Here is a 16,034-nt window from a genome sequence, read left to right on the forward strand (position 1 = left end):
ACAATGTCATCACAAAAAATCATGTGCACTGTCTTCTGGGATAGGAAAGGCGTTTTGCTTACTGAATTTCTTCCCAGAGGTGAAACCATTAATGCGGCACGATATTGTGAGACTTTAACAAAACTAAGGCGTGCCATTCAAAACAAACGAAGAGGAATGCTCAGTAAAGGAATTGTGTTGCTCCATGACAATGCTCGGCCCCATACTGCTGTTGTCACTCAATCGTTAATTCGACAGTTTCATTGGGAGCAGTTCGATCACCCGCCGTACAGCCCGGACTTGGCGCCGTCCGACTATCACTTGTTCCTGCACATGAAGCGCGAGCTTGGTGGCAAGCGCTTTGGATCTGACGATGACACGAAAAATGCTGTGGAGTCGTGGTTATCGAAACTGGCGGGAAGTTTCTTTGACGATGGTATACAAAAACTGGTCACCCGCTATGACAAGTGTTTGATCATTGCCGAAACTATGTTGAAAAATAGTTTAAGACATGTATTTTCATGTAAAAATAAAATTGGATTCGAAAAAATAGTCTTACTATTTTTTTTTTTTTCTTTTCAAAACGGTACTTAGTTTCCGAATACGCCTCGTAAATATGAGTTTTTAATCTCACATTGAGAAACGGAAGTTACTATGGTATCACTTTCGTTTTTAAGAACTTCAGGGGGTCTTTCTTTTGGTTTCTTTGCAGCAATATGGAATTTCCTAAAACATACAAAGCACCTCCCTTCGTTCTTCAGGTTTTTACGCTTCTCAGGAACCGAAAGCGATTCACATAAATTAGTATTATGTTAGGAACTGCTGGGAAAAAAAAAAAAGAAAGAAAGAAAGAAAGAAAAAAAAAACAGTTATTTTTGACACTAGCTGACAAAGCAGATGCTGTAGGAATGTTACGTTTAAAATTTTGGTTTCTATATTTTTCTGGTTTATTATGAGATATCATTACGGAACTATTCAAATGCATCGTAACTCCACGTGCTTCTACTTCTTTAATTAAGGATATCAGTTCATTAATGTCCAAGTCCGAACTTTTGGCGCGTTTTCTATTAAATTAATACAAAGCAATATCTGACAGAATAAATTTAAGTAAAATTGGGCATAATAAATGACCATAACTTCCAGATGCAACCCCTAAAGAGTTTAAATTACGAATCTGAATTTCACAGTTGTCATAGAGCTTCCTCAAAGCTCTTAAGTTAGAAGAATTTTTACCGGATTCAAATTTTTAAAGCTTTTTCATATGGGCGTTAATAACGATATCGGTTCTTTCACAAGGGCGATAGCAGAACTATAATTTTCATTAGTTAATGAAAACCCAGATACAGCATTAGCTGGACTTCCACCTAGCAGTGATTTTAAATAGCAAAATTTTTCAACTGGAGTCAAATTCTCATTACTATCTATAGCATTTGAAAACTGGCTCCAAAACTCAAGCCATAAGCAAGAATCACCATAATATTTTTCGATTGTAAGCTTTGGAAGCCTCATGACATGTCTAGTATTATTACTAGGAACACTATTTTCACTACTTAAAACACTAGAATCATAAGAAATAATTTGAGGGTTAGAGTTCAAATTTTTATCTAAATACCGAGTAATTCTATTTTTCCATTCAATAATTGTTTCATTGTAATCCTCAACAACTTCAATTTCTGATTCAATATCTTCAAGGGTTAAACCACTTTCGATTTCAGAATTAAGTTGTTTAAGACCATCATACTTTTTAATTAACTGGTCTTTAAAAACACTTAACTGATAAATTTTTTGTTCATGAGTCAATTCCGATGTTTTCATTAAAATGGCTTCAATTTTTGTTAACAGTTTTGTAGTAGCGGTACGCACAACTGCGCGTTTCCGCTTCAATTTATCAATTATCAATAAACTATATCAAAATATATCAAGTTATAAATAAGCATGCGCTTGCGTACCTGCTAAATTTTGTATTCCGAACTTTCAATCCTGTCGCATAGGAGCCATAGTAATCCGCTTCAATGCAGGTTATTCAATTTTATCGTGCAAAATATGGTAATATTTTAGTCACTCAACACATCAGCACATGCACTAAACTATATACAAAATTTATTTACAAAATTTTAACTATTCTAAATTACTCTCAAACGAGAGTTCAAATCATTGTTACCGAGTTAGTCGGTTCTTGCTACAATTCTTCAGAACAGAGTGCAACTACAGGGTTGCCAAAAAACACTCTAGTTATGCTTTTCAGCGCGACCTAACGGCAGACACAACAAAGGTCATTTAAAAATAATGCACTTAACATTTCACTTGGGTTTTATTTTATTTTAGGCAGTGTCTTCTTGCAGCCCTTCTAAGTAATCCCTTGGTTCTTGAACAGCAATCCAGTGTCTGAAAGTTTGCTATTTCTTGGAGAGCAATGTCCTCTCACCCAGTCCTTGAATGGCTTGGGTTACTACTGAAAGAACGTCTTTCAGAGAAAAAATGCAGTTCACATTGAGGCTTTTTTAAAATTGTGAACTATTTGAGGTCTGGTGAATATATGTACAGTTTTATGAAGGGTGAGGTAAAAAGTTCTTCACTTACTTGGTCAGCAAATCTATTGTAACCTTCTCATCTGCATCACTAAGCCCCCTAAACAAATCGAGTGATTTTTGAACACTTGCAACTATATATTTACAAATACTCACTGTTTTTACAAACAGTTATAATAATATGTTGCAGTCTCATTTTTCTGAGCAGGATCTTTGGTAATAATTCTTTTGTAATCCTAGGCGGAGATCTTAAATTCCTTCATGTAGTATAACTGTGCCTTTTGGAATTGTGGGAGGAATGAACTTCCTTTTCTGGATTGACTGCCATTTCAACTCTGATTCAAAATCTCTATTCTGTTTCCTCTGATTCAAAATTTGTATTCTGCTTCATCGGATTATTCAATAGCCAAATCTTTAATATTGAATCTTCATTTTAGTAAAGTTGTAGGAATTAGTAAGTCACTAATTCTCGTCATGCAATAATTTCGTTGACTTCATGCATAAACTTTTTCAAAAGTTTCATGCATAAACTTTCGTTTTCTTCAAAGCTTTCCTTAAAATACCGGACACTGATGCTGGTGACTGTTATAGCTTGAGACTTTTCTTCATATAGCCTCTTATACAAGTATCACACTTCCTTCACTTGTTAATACTTTTGGTCTTCATGAACTTTCATTATTTAGATTGCCTGACATGACCTTCCTGAAAGTGGGAATGGAATGCAGTATTATAATCCATGCCTGGTCACCACAAGCTTTGCATTGTAGATTGTGAAATTCTGTTGGGAAACTTGCCATGCAAATTTTCAATTCTGAAATCAAATGATCTTGGATTTCCTATGTTCACAGTAATACAGATGTCTGCAGACTCCATTTAAACACTTGTCACATCAAAATGCATATAAGAGACCAAGTGAGTGCTTGCTTTTGGCTGAAGCCTTCAACTGTAAATAATACAGATGTGTAGAATTTGTCCCTCCATCAGATTAGCAGGATTAAATTAAAATCTTTTATACGGTATATGACGTGTAGCTGATTGGTCGCACCTTCAAATCTGGAACACAATTGGCTCAACATCAAACAGGCTTAAACCAAACAATATACTGTAACTTACGAAAGTACATTGGGGGATTATATATGTTATGCACAAGCAGCAGAAGCTCATTCTTTGTGACATTCACAATATTTAATCATGCTAGGCAGCCTTCTTGTTTTGCCTGTGCTTAAAAATGTATTGGAATAATTAATTGATAGTTCTCCTTGCTCTGATGCGGAGTGGATTTCAGCATAATATTAATAACACCAGTACCTGATTAACAAGATGCACATACACAATTTTTTACACTGATTGACCAAAATATTAGACATCTCCTAGTGATGCATTAACCCATCTTAATCAGACTTGATATTTTTGTGAGCATCCTATGCAGAGTGTGAATTCAAAATGTGTTCATGTCATTCCTTAGAAGTAGTAGCCATTCTAACATAATGCAGCTCTTATTTCATTCAGATTAGATAGTAACATTTCAAACTTTGGAAGAGATCTTCCCTCTTTCTCATAAGTGCTATAGGATTGAGGTCAAAGAGCTGAGATGGCCATGGGAACAGTTTGAATTCTAATTCATGCTTTTCAAACCAATTAGAGATCAATCGTGCACAGTTACAAGGCACGTTGTTCTGCTGTAGACCATCCGCCAGCATTATGGCCATAAATGAGGTGTATGTGGTCAGCAACAATGTTGAGGCAAGCCATGGTGCTGAAAGCTCTTTCAGAGATAACAAAAAATTTGCTGTACTGCAGAGAAGTATTCCCAAGACCATAATTCCATGACCACCGGCTTAGAGGATTGTCATTAGGCAACAGGGTTGATGGATGAGTTTTGTTGCGACCGTACTTTAATCCTATCACACAGAACTTAAGCTGCACCAGAGACTGGCTCCACTGCTTTTTAATTTTTGAGGCAAATCTTATTACTTTTTTTTATTTTGGGGGCAAATTGTAATTTTAATGGGAGCCACAAAATGAGAGCGTTTCAGAAACTTTTTTTTTATGCAACTGAGTCAGCTTCAGCAGAAACGTTTTTGGATAATGAAATTTTACTGTAGTATTAAGTAAGATTTTAACTACTGCATGCATGCCTGTTTTTCCCTGGGAACAAATTCTTGGTTGGAGTTTGAGGTTAGATATTGGAATTTGGATATTGTAAAGCATACTGTTGCTATCTGAATAAGAATATGGATGCCTTCATGGAGGACTTTCTAAGAGATACATGCTTGTCTTCATGTTACTCATAAAGAAAACTAACCGTGCAGCCAGTTAATAAACTTGTATTTGAAACCAAGTCAAACTGCCAGTATTCAACAGACTTAACCGTTCAGCCATTGATGGGATGGTTGAGAGTTAAGACTTTTAAGAAAAGAAAGGCCCCATCTACACGTTAATGACTTATTCTCCTAAAAGTGCAATGAATTTATGATAGAGGGTGAATTTTTTGTTCCCGAAAGTGTCAGAAGTGTTCATCCTGATTGCGTGCATGCCACACTAGTGATTTCCCAGGCAAAAAAGCACTTTCTGACCTTCTTGAACCATGTTAGCCAAAAACGTGTGACAAAAATTGTCATTTGTATAGAACTTTATGTATGTTATACATTTATAGATAAAAAACCAATTTATGGGAAATTTTTCTTCTTTCCAGATTTTGCTTCACAATTAGAATTATATCGACAGGTGATCACAGTCAGAAAATGCGTTCTTCTCTCATTATTTTCATACCAACTCATTCTCTATTTAAATTCCTCTATAGTACGATATTGTATTTATCAATATTTTTGTTTTTATTAGTAACATTTTATCTTTTTTAATTGATGTGCTGGAAGAAATATAGTCTTTGTTTCTATTATCCCTTGAAATATTACATTATACTGTATAGTATCCTGTATACCGCTTAAATTCAGTGGGAATCCAGCTTAGCTATTTTTTAGTTTTTCACTAACATTGTAATTCCAGCCAAAGTTTAAATCAGATGAGGTACATTATTTTATTTTAGTATTTAACCATTTATCAGTAATTTAGTAATGCATTGAGTTTTTATCATTATCTCTTTATATTTATTCAATTTTAATTAGTAATTATTTTTCTATTTTATTAGCTCCACAGGTACTATCAGTCTCAAACCTCATTTTTAGTCCATATCACTTTCACAATTGTCGCCACAAAATTTTATTGTGATGCATTATTTAAAAACAAAACCAAAAAAAAAAAAAAAAAAAAAAAAAAAAAAATTTAATAATGAAGAACCCTGTATGTATGCACGCTCTTTGCATCGTGGAAAAATGACAACACCTGTAGCCACCTAATTTTAGCCACCTAATAATACCGGTACTCCTCCACCTGAACATGGGCAACTCGAAGCCCGAATTTTTAATTTTGAATGTGGCAATTCTTTTCGAAATAAAACATTTTTAGCTTCAGCGTGCCAGACTGTACATTTGACATAATGTAAGATATTTATCTTTAAATTTTAATCCTCAAAATTGAAAGCAATATGTTGCGACTGCCTCAAATGGAATACTTATTATTTCCACGTGACAGCGGGTTGCCGTTTAGTAAAGCATAAGACAATTTAACTTTCAATTTAATCTTCGTGCTACTAATTAGTAAACAGAGTTATTGAAGAACTATAAATGCATTTCCTTAAAAATATTTTTTCTGCTTTTTAATTTCACTGAGGCATTTAAATAATGAGATGCCTAATTAGAAATATTAAATATTTTTATAAATGACACTAGCTGGACTCATTAAAATCATTATATATTTTTTATGGTAATTGTTTTAGGTAGCTGGCTCCTTGAGCAGTTAGATTTGCTAAGAAATACAGCGAATGTAAAAGAATGTATGGCAACCCCCAACTCTATCAATTCCAAAGATATGCTGTTTTTAAATATTTTATGAATTTATGTTGAATTATATGTATCATAAGTGTGAAGAAAATGTTGCTTAAGCTTAATATAAAAGACGAAAAATTGTGTCAAGAGGGAGTCCAAGAGCAGATTCGTAACTTGCAATGTTCAGCCCGAGCAAAGAAAACCTTAACAGATCCTTCTATGCGACGTTAAAATCTGAATTTCTTCAGATTTTCTTTCTTTTTAAATTTACTTTTGTTCCTCATTCGTAACAGCTTTTCTTATGAATCCAGCACTGCTTATTTTAGAAATTAAGTCCTGCATGGAGAAGGAAATGAAATTCATCAGACAAAGCAACACTGCAGTTTTCATAGGTGTAGTTTTGGGGCTTCTGGGCTCTGAGCAGTTGTGATTTTTTGTTTACTAAGGTTAGCACAGGCATCCTCATCTTTGACTTGCTGTTAAAACCCTTATCTTGCTAAGTTTGTTCTGCTTTAGATATGCTTTGTGAAATTTAATTTAATTGAGCTGAAATTTGTGATATTGTTGCCAACTGTTGTTGTGGACGATTCATGCCAGCAACCTTTTCCCTGTTCAGTTTATCAGCATTTTCTCACCAGAATTGTCCTTATTGCCTCAAATGTTTTGCTCTACTCTTTAAGTACCGTACTGCTACTCTTTATGTACCGGAGATATTGTTTCACAAGTAATATTTAGAACATAAGCCACTTCAGAGGTTATACTAAGGCTTGCCTATGCACCAATGAGAAATTTTATTCTCGGTTAAGAACTATTTTACGTTATTGATATAAAAAAGTTATGCGCAGCGTTACATTGCTTTACTCAGGATGAGGATATCGCCCAGGAGCCTGAAATAAGTGATAATTGCACCTAAGTCGTCAGAGGTTATGGAACCCAATTTTCTTGCATCCATTATCTTACCTCATTCTAAGTCACCCAAATCTTTTGTTTAATCCACTTTCACTTGTCCATTCAGTGTATATTAAATCTACTTTAATAGTGCATAAAATGTATTTGATGTCTTTAAATTTTATTCCAATTGCATTACCCACTTTGCAGTATTTTTAGTTTGGGCGCTATTTTAAAATTATCTAAAAATCTTAACATTGTGATGTAGTGATGATGTATCTTAGACTTTTCTGAACAGTATAAGGAATATATTTAGTTTTTAACTTGCGTTAGAAAAAACAGGAAATAAGAGAACTGCTGAATTTCCTTGAATTAGGGTCCACATCTTGAAGCCAGTGGCGTAGCTAGGGTGGGGCAAGGGGGGACATCTGTCCCCGAGCGCAGCATCCAAGGGGCGCCAAATTGATGCAACGAAATTTTTTAATGAAATGTTTTCCATTCTTAGCACACAGGAAGGGGCGCAAATTATTCAATTGTGCCCTGGCGCTGGGAACTCTAGCTACGCCCCTGCTTGAAGCATTGAAGCATTTTTGGATATTGGATCTTTCAAAGCCTTCAGATATTAAGAAGAAAGAGAGAGGGGGAAAAAGCTTTTATTTAACAATAAAATAAAGAACAATTTGAAATTAGCATTTAATTTGAGGTATTACCGAAAAACATTCACCAACCAATGTTGAAAAAAATGTATCTGAAGATGCAAGTGTTTAATTATGTACTTCATTCACTAAATACCCATCTTTAATTATAAGTGTCTTTTTTTAAAATCCATTCTTAAATTTGTGTTTAATGAAACAGAGGAGGGTATTTAATAAACAAAGTGCATATTTAAGCATCTCAAGGTACATATCTTCAACATAGGTCGGTAAACGTTTTTCAGTAACACCTCAAATTTCAACAATCATGGAGGTTAGGTTATTTAGGTTATTTAATTACGGCAAAGCCTCCAGGGCTATCTGCCTAAGGGGAGGGATGCCTTTGTGGAGGACTTTCTAAGGGAAACTGGCTCGTATACACGTTACACATGGGGAAAACCACGAAAACACCCATGCAGCCAGCCCCTTCGCGGGCTTCGAACCTCGGACCGAACTACCAGTGTTCAGCCACTTAACCACTTGTTCCAGTGTTACCGCTTGGCCGCTGGTGGGCTCAACAATCATGGAGAATACTTCACTTGGTATACAAGTGGTCATGCTCGCATTGTAGTGATTTTATACCATGCTATAAGTTGTTCAAAGCATCTGTGGCTTAATAGTAGTAGGTAATCTATTTCCAGAATTACCGAGACGATTAAATATTTCAGAGAATTTTCAGGAAAGCACAATATACCAGTTAGGTATAAATTTTTGCAGATTTCATTTGATGCCATACTCTTATGGCATCAAATGAAATCTGGCACTCAATGTAATCTGGCATCAAATGAAAGACTGGCACTCAGAACCGTCATGAAGTGATATTAGTAATTCAGATACCACTGAAATTGCAACAATCGTTTTTTTCACATCTAAGGATTTGAATAATTATTTAGGGCTAGGTTTGAGCTCAGTATGTTAATTGAATAAGAAAAATCTAAACTGTTCTTTTATGTCAGAGCTTGAAAAAGTTCGCAGCTTACTTTAAAACAACATTCTTTTCTCGAGTAGCATTTGTACTAGCAACTTTGACTTAGAAAGTCCTCCACGAAGACTTACCTCTCCTTACGCAGATTCTTCTCATGCGCTTTGCTGTATTCAAAGAAAGAAATAAACATTTCTTAAATACCAGTTTTTTCGTAGTATGCGCTAACCCATTTGATTTATTTTGTTCTTTCCTGAGAAATAATTTCATTATTCAAATTATTCGCGGTAACGGCAGGCGTGTAGGTCGCATCGAAGTTATCTCTTGAATACGTTCAGTAGTTGCCCCAGTCCCTTAGGCGGGCAGTGAATATTTGCTTTCAATACCTTCGGGTAAGAAAAAATGTCCTTTTTTAGGACACCGGATGACATTTCTGATGATGACGGCTCGGAATCTGACAGATCTAGAATTTCTAAGAAATCGCTACCCTGGAAAAAATCGGACTTTGTTAAATCGCCAAAAAGAAAAGTGAAGAAGCAGAAAAACTCAATCGCAGACAGAGTCGTTAAAAACCCTCAGTTGTTTAATGCTCTCAGCAGCGCAGAGATAAAACATCTAGAAGAAGAAATGGGAAAAACAGCACACGTAAATTGGATGATTGCAAATAAAGACTCACTTGACCCCGGAGCTAGACGTCCGATAGAAAGCACTGAAACTTCGATCTGGCTGTTAGAACTGAGCAAGAATAAAAAGGGATATGCAATTCATTCACTAAACAGTATGTTTAGTCTGAACATAGTTATTGAGAAATACAATCCGGAAAAGAGACCGATACAGTGTTTCAGATGTCAGGAGTGGGGACACTCCCAGTATCTGTGCACTAACCAAAAGTGCTGCAAATGCGGCGAACAATATCGAAGCAACTACTGTCCCATATAAAAAGAAGAGAAACCAACCTGTATCTTTTGTAAAAAGGATCACGTCTGTAGTTTCAGAGGGTCCGAAGTTTATCGTAAAAAATTCGAGAAGAAAAGAACACCTAATAAACCTCCTGCATTTTCTTGGAAAAAAGAAGACTACCCTACGCTTACATCAGAAAAAAGAAATGAAAACCAAAAATCACAAAGACCACCTGCCAACGATAAGTCGCAGATTCAACCCAGAAAAATCCCGGAAGAAATGTCAGAAGCCATGCCTTGGTTAAAAGATGAAAAGATTCAAATACTCAGTAATATCATTAACTGATATCATCGATCACATCGAAAAACTACTCAGTAATATCATCGATCACATCGAAAAAATTAAGAAAGCAAATTCCACAGCAGAAAAACTGGCTGTAGGCTTCAAAGCAGCTATGTTCCTGTTAAAAATCGCAGAAGAATAAACATGAACTTTTATGATACTTTCGCAAAAACGATGGAAAAATGAACTTTATGTTATTTTTCAAAAAAACTTCAAAAATTCCCTCATTTTAAATTTTCCCGTTTCAAGATGCTTCCATCGGGGTCAATACTTGGGTGGGTGACCACTCACGTGACTGGCCTCGACCAATCAATTTTCGACACTCAGAGAGGAGGAATCTATACAGAAGAGAAGAAACGTCTTGCTTGACTTCGAGGCATTTGCCTTCACGACCACGACTCTCTCGCCTGCGGGCGGGGTGCTAAGCGCACCTTTGATTTATTAACTAAAAACGAGCGGCCTTCGGCCTCACCTGATCTATAGGTAAAAACTCATATGTAGTTGACACCTACAGTTGGAAGGACCATTTTCATCTTCATTTCCTGAGAAATATGTGTTATATGAGTTAAAAATTAAAAAAAAAAAATCTATTTTTCAAATACGTGTTTTTTCCTTCACTCAGGTGAAATTTTTTTTTATATTATTGTACTCACAGAGATCTTTTGGATTCCTTCTTTCGATTTCAGTTTACTTCTGCTGAAACCAATCAACAATTACTAATGTGGAGGGAAAAAGAGCAAGAGAAGAAATTGCTTAGTGTTCTGTGTCTGAACAGAACATGTTCTATTGCATTGTACAATAGTTTCAGATTTATATATCCAAGGTACAGACTCTCCTGAATACAGAGTAGGCAAAATAAGTCCGCATTTATATTTATATGTAATTAGTTATATGAAACATGCAAAATTCTCATTAATTTATTTCAAGCATTTCCTTTCATGAAGATGTATTTCGTTACTTTTAAAATTCTGCAAATATGAATTAGTGGGTCACGAAATTTTCTGAATCCTAACATTCGGCTCCTACTGTCATGAAATTTGACTACATTTGTCATAGATGAGTATTTTCCTTTGCTTTTTAAAGGATTTATCTAATAAAATCCATTCAGTGTCCAGTCCATAAGATAAGAAATTTTAAACACATGCAAGCACACGTACTGACTACTTTTGTGTTTTATGTGCTAAATTTTGAAATGTTGTTGCTTCGTGTGCAATGTAATTAAAAATCAAAGTATAGAAAAATTTAAATTATTTTCCTATAAAGGTCTTTTTATACTGAAAATAGATGGAGGATGCATTTAAATTTTAGGTATTATAAATGAAAAAGAAATGAAAGATTTTTTTAATAGCTTGTGTCTTTTAATCGCTCTTGGTTGCTGTTGAAAGTTAGAAAATTCATATGAGAAATTATACCTATGATGCTGTGTTGATTATTCCTATGTGCTTTTTATTTTATGATTGTTACCGTAGTATTATGATTTGTTATCATTATGTGTACTATTTGTAATCGACGAAAATTAAGGCAAGGGAGGAAAATAAAGAACTTTAAAATTCTGTGCCTTACATGTTTTCAGCATCGAATGAACCGAATAGTGTTATCGGGATGGACCGAATTGTGTTATCTTGTGTAAATGCACTAACTCGCATAAGTGAACTGTAAAACTTTTGCCAGTCTTTTTTTTGGAGTGAATTGTCAAGGGTTGATATCATTGATGCAAATTATGTACATGTCATGTGAATTACGTTTTTTGTAAAATATAACCTTATAAACCATGTAAAGTATATTTCATGTAATGTGTAATCTTATAATTCAACATTTTTTATTCCAAGTTGAACAAAAATGTACTTTTCATCTTTTTGTACAGTTTGTTTACATGGTTTGAGTTTAGCATTTGTTGTATGAAACCTAAATTTATGCATATTAAACTCGGCTCTTGTTTTTTCAGAAAGAAACTGAAAAAAAAAAAAAAAAAAAAAGGGGAGGGAAATTCCGAAGACATATGGATTTTACAAATGAACCTTAAAGAAGACGAATGTTTGTCCAAATTAATGCAATTTTATTATTTAACGATTAAGTAATCGAGTACATTACACTAGTCCGAAATACGAATGTGTAATATCCAGAATAATCTAAAATCCAGACCTCCAGAATTTTTTTTTTTTTTTTTTTTTTTGTATTCTCAACGCTTGCACATCTGATATTTTTCAAAATAAAACATGGAGAGTCCCGATTCTTAGTTTCATGTCGGCACTAAATAAAGTACCTTCATATTGAACCAAACAGTCATTTGGCTACGTAACCACCATTTTGTGTGACATACATCTCAAACCAAAATATTTTGACATTGAAACGTCGTTGATTTAACACCTGCTGAATAATTTATATTCCTGGTAAATCATTAATTTGCAAAATGTTTAGAATTTAGGGAGAGCAGTGGGATGCAAAATTTAGGGGTAGCAGAATATAAGACTAGCGGAAACTGCGTGGGGTAGCAAAATGTCTAGCGCCGGCCCTAGATAAGCCATTAGTATAGGTAGGAATGTATTTATCTAAACATGGGCGGGAAATAAGCGTTAAATACGACTAAACTAACACTATAATTCAGGCCTAAGTTCGTCAGTGTACGATAGAAGCGATATAAAATTTACCGGAACAACGTGTCTTCAGACACCAAAACATGTCTTTAGACGCCAATGTCATGATACATCAACAATAGTGTACAGCCAAACAATATGTATTGTTAAGAAAGAAAGCTTCGCCAAAGCGGGAGTGGCTCCATCACATCGTAGAGGGAAACAGCGAAATAGCTGTCGAAGCAAATTCAACCTCAAACCTTCAGCTGCGCATGCACGGAATAGTTGTCTAACCAGTGTCGAAGGTTACATTTGTCAAGATTGCATACATCTGTGGCACCATTTTTTCTATCCCTCTGTATCGATGTAAATCAAATCAGTGATTCACGCTAGTAGATTAAGTAATGGATTATTTATTTGGAGTAAAAGAAATTACGAAAATCTAAGTTTAAATTATCGCGAAACGTTTTGTCAAAGAACGAATCCGATAAGTTCTTTGAATTCGTACCGTATTCCTCAATTTTTTACTGTACACCTGGCAATTTGGCAACGAGAGTTGGCGAAAAGAATTTGTCCCTCGATATAGCGGTGCAGTCGTCAAACTGGTTTACATTACGTCTATGGAAGCTTTCCTTCTTTATATGCATATTCTTTGTTACAGCGGACGCTAGTTAAGCTTTATGATGACAGCCACGAATTTTAAGATCTTCAGATATTGCAAACAAAAAACGAAACTTTCCAGTAATTGGAATTTGTGAAGAAATTTAGAGAAGGGGTAATAAATGATGATGATATAACAAGTTTTTCACTGTGATCGCAATGCCACAATGATGAGTCCGCTAACAGACTGTGAAATCTGTAGTATAGATCTAAATCTAGAAAATATTGCTACTAGCGAAGAAACTGACAGAGTGGTTGTTAAAAATGAAATTTCGATTGACCGTTTAGTGGGAATTCTCGACACAGCAATTGCAGGACTCGAGAAATGGAACTTTGTAACTGAACAAGTTATCACTATCTATAGACTTACAAAAGAAAGTATTAGAACAAAAAATGAAGCAATTTAACTCTGAGAGAAATGTTTAATAAAGAAAACAAATATATACTGAGTTTTTTTTAATGTAAATTTTGATTGTCTTGATGTTATAAATCTTCATTATTTTACAAACTTCTGTTTCATATTTTTGATTTTATAATTTCTACATGCCATCTTACTAGATTTAATGGTAATCTAGTGTTCCGGAATCGCTGAAGTCCCGACGAATCTGCATCTGTGACTTTCTACTGTATATGAATAAATGTAGAATGTATATGAATTCTACATTTATTCATATACAGTAGAAAGTATATGAATAAAAAGCTCATTTTCTTTCAGACATTGAAAAAATAATTTCTTCTGATGGATCTTTCTGTTTTATTTATGTCCTGACCATCTTAAAAACTAATTTTGCAATTGTTTAAAAATTTATCATCTTGAACTTTATAAATCATCCTTTAATAATCTAATTTTAAAAGAAAAATATTGAAATTCCTTTTTTATTCTTTATTGTTCAGTAGTTAATTCTTTTTTAATGCTTCACGCCTCAGTAATCAGTAAATTAAATATGTGGTTTGTCAAGTTGAATAGTATTATACTATATTATTCAGCAAGCAAGTTGATTATTTTAATCGAAAAGTTCAGTTAAAAAAGGGAGTTTATGATATACGAAAGTCTTATGAATAGAGGCTTGGGGCATGTGCTCCATTTGTCTAAGTTAAGGAAATGATGAGCTGTATGAGAGCATTAGATATTTACTAATGGAAATTTGATGGCTGATGATCTGTCACGTAGATGATGACTTGCAGAGATTTGTGGTAACGAGCTGACCAGTTATTATGTGCAGATGATAATGGAGTAAATAAATCTACCTCACATCAAAAGCTGAATGTTAACCTTGGTTATTGAGTAATTTTAAGGAAAATTTTCGAGTTGGGAAAATTATTCAAATCTTGAAAAGATCTGCATTCAATGAAACTAATAAAAGCATTTTTTGGTTCTAAATTTCAGATAAATATTAATAAATTATTAGACACAAATGCACGTCAGATTAGCTTAAAATTAATGATACCCAAATTAAAATTAATTTAATGTGAACTACTGCTGATCTGATAATTTAATATATTCATTTTGGGACAAATTATTCATTTCTTGAAGCTAGGACAACTACCAAAATATGTATGATTGCGTATGAGATTATAGAAAGCAGAAAACGCTCTGAATAAAATATATGATTAATATTGACTTGATATGTAATATAAGATGGTTAATTGAATACATTTTATAGGTGCCTTTAAAACTCCGTGATGTGGAACATTTTCTTTGTGGTCTTGATCTTGGCAGAACAGTTTTTCAAAATGATTGTGTTGCTTTCTTGTAAAAATTTCGTATTCCCGTATAGTATGCTTTCATTTGTTAGTAGCTTTTCTGTCCTAAAAATTGGTATCTATTGCTTTATACATACTTGGTTGTTAAGAGTGTTTTAAAAAAAAATCTTCAATTTTTTCTGGTTTATTTATGTCTTTAACGTTTCCTCTGTTTTTAATCACTTTGATGTTGAATATATCTATAATATTTAAATAAAATTTCTTCAATCACTCATCTGTATTCACAACAGAGTTTTCTGTATAGTTGATCTGCTCTAAATGTAATGCAGTTTTTACTGATTAAATATGTTTGTTAAACTGAGTATAAAAAGCATTAAGTTGGTTTAATTTGACAGCTATTTAATTCATAAATTAGATTGTTTGTGTCTAGTATATTGATGCAGTGTCATAATCGTATTGCTATAATTTTACTGCGTGTAGCTTTATAATGGTATTAGTTGCATTTGAGATCATGTCCTGGTTGTAGTACAAACTAAAGTTTCTGAAAAACATTGTAATATGTAAATATAGATTTCTTATATTAAGTACTATTGTTAAGTTTAGGATTATATATCTTTAGATTGCCAATAGATGGCGGTAGTGTTTGTTTGTAAAAAGAAACTGTGATGTCAATTATGTATATGTATCAGTTCGTCTTTGGTGTTCGTGAATAAATGTTGTGTGGAAGAACGCTCCTCTGTTTATTACTTTAACTGCGATCCAGTCTGATTTATTAGAGATTTACACATATTTTGTTTATGGTGCCTGGAAACCGGGATTATTACGAACCAGAAAATCGACAGACTGAATATTTCGAAAATGGAGGGCGTTCTTGAAAATTTGGAAAAGAAACGATCGGTTGTTAGACAATTAACTACGAAACTGATAACCAAAGTCGAATCGAATTTAGCAAATAATATTCC

General features: G+C 34.0%; 1 protein-coding gene across 1 annotated transcript in view; it reads left to right on the top strand.

Moving 5' to 3' along the window:
- The window catches only part of LOC118196402 (cytochrome b5 reductase 4), a 160,077-nt gene extending 144,291 nt beyond the window's left edge, over nucleotides 1-15,786 (top strand). Inside the window, exon 17 of the mRNA XM_035367853.2 lies at nucleotides 15,033-15,786. The gene's annotated coding sequence lies outside the window, so the exon portion shown is untranslated. The remainder of the gene's footprint in view (nucleotides 1-15,032) is intronic.
- The last annotated feature ends 248 nt before the right edge of the window (nucleotides 15,787-16,034 follow it).

Source organism: Stegodyphus dumicola, chromosome X2, assembly GCF_044657685.1.
Source record: "Stegodyphus dumicola isolate Sdum_Otavi_A_Nest chromosome X2, ASM4465768v1".
NCBI lineage: Eukaryota > Metazoa > Arthropoda > Arachnida > Araneae > Eresidae > Stegodyphus > Stegodyphus dumicola.